Raw genomic sequence first — 1,570 nt, forward strand, 5'->3', positions numbered from 1 at the left:
CAACAACAAAAAATTCTCAAAAAAAAAAAAAAAAAAAAGCACATGAGAAATCCAACATTTGATTATAAAATAAATTTTGTGTTAGATGAATATGCCCCAGAGTGGAAGCACATTTAACATAGGCTCAGCCTAGCTGTGGTATTTGGTAGGTCAGGTGTATTAACTGCATTTCTGACTTTGAGTACTTTTAACTTAATAGGGGTTTTTTGGGGTGTAACTCTATCTTACATCAATAAGCATCTGAATACTACACTTGATCTTAGCCAAAAGGCCGAGAAGCGATAAGCATCTGAATAATAGCTCAAAATAAAAACAAAGTAAAAAGAATAAACAGAATCTTCTTTGATATGCCGTACTCCTAAAGATTCATTTTAGTTCCCCCGTAAAGTCTTTTTTGATCTAATTAATTTTATCTGCTTCCCTTGATTCTTTCTGACACATTATTTAAAGCACTTTTGTGGTTTAAAACTCATTGTGCCTTACAATACAGATATTTGTACACTTGTCTAAACATCCCTATTGCAATGAATACATCTTAAGTGCATAGCCTATATTTTAACCATCATGATATCCATAAAATGATCTAACTCAGTTCTGTACAGAACATTTAACAAATATTTCGTGAGAAGAACTGAATTAAATCAAAATGAATTAAGCATTACCTTCAATAGCATTTAAGCTTTAAGTATAAGTGAATAATTGAATTGTTAGAGGCATCCTTAGGAAATTAAGCAAAATTTCATCTTTCAATTTCCAGGCATGTACAAAATAACAATCTCATAATGTTTTTAGGACATTATTTGAAAGTCTTTGTGGTGTAAAATATCTAACTTACTTGCATAAACATGTGTTTGCTAAACATACATAATTTAAATTATGGATTTGTTTTTTGCTGTCTTTTAAATTTCTGAGAATATCGATGGATGACATAGTAGATAAACTTCTGAAAGCTTGGACTGAACATTTCCTATATTCAATGTACTGAGGTGGGGCCAGGGAAGCTGGTGCTAGTTTAGTGGGGGACCCAGACACAAAAGCAATGAAGCAGTTGCCTATTCACCCAAAAGAAGACCATCATCACCACCTGCAGGTGTCAGGAAAGGCTTCTGAAGGAAAGACTTCCGAGTTATCCTAATGTTTAGTAACCACTAGTTGAACCAAAGTCATGTTGGAGAAGGGAGGAAAGCTTTGGAGCAGAGAGAACAAGAGGAATAAGTACTTGGTTTATAAGAAGAATTAGATATTCAAAGTTGATGAATGGTAAAATTCTTGGCAGAAAGTGCTCGGAGAAGACGCTGGAGAGGTGGACAGAAGCCACACTCAAGGGGAAGCCTGTAGGTCAGTGGACGAGCTCTTGATGCCCACCTCCTCCCCATGGAAATGTGTCAAGAAGAGTTTCATATTTACGTTTGATTTTACCTGGATTGTTTTTGTGCTTGGTAAAAAGAAACAATTGTCTAAGTTTGGGCAGCCATTCCAACAGTAGAGAGGAAATCATAGATTCAGGTAAAACAAACAAGGCTTGGCAGCTAATTGGCACAGAGGCATAAGAATATGTAAAAGAATCAAG

At 35.2% G+C, this 1,570-nt stretch overlaps 1 pseudogene; it reads right to left on the minus strand.

Moving 5' to 3' along the window:
* Positions 1-206: 206 nt before the first annotated feature.
* LOC111727022 lies at positions 207-283 on the minus strand (annotated as a pseudogene).
* Between the last annotated feature and the right edge of the window lie 1,287 nt (positions 284-1,570).

The sequence above is a fragment of the Otolemur garnettii genome, unplaced genomic scaffold (assembly GCF_000181295.1).
Source record: "Otolemur garnettii isolate 467f Iridium unplaced genomic scaffold, OtoGar3 scaffold00090, whole genome shotgun sequence".
In the NCBI taxonomy this organism is placed as follows: Eukaryota; Metazoa; Chordata; class Mammalia; order Primates; family Galagidae; genus Otolemur; species Otolemur garnettii.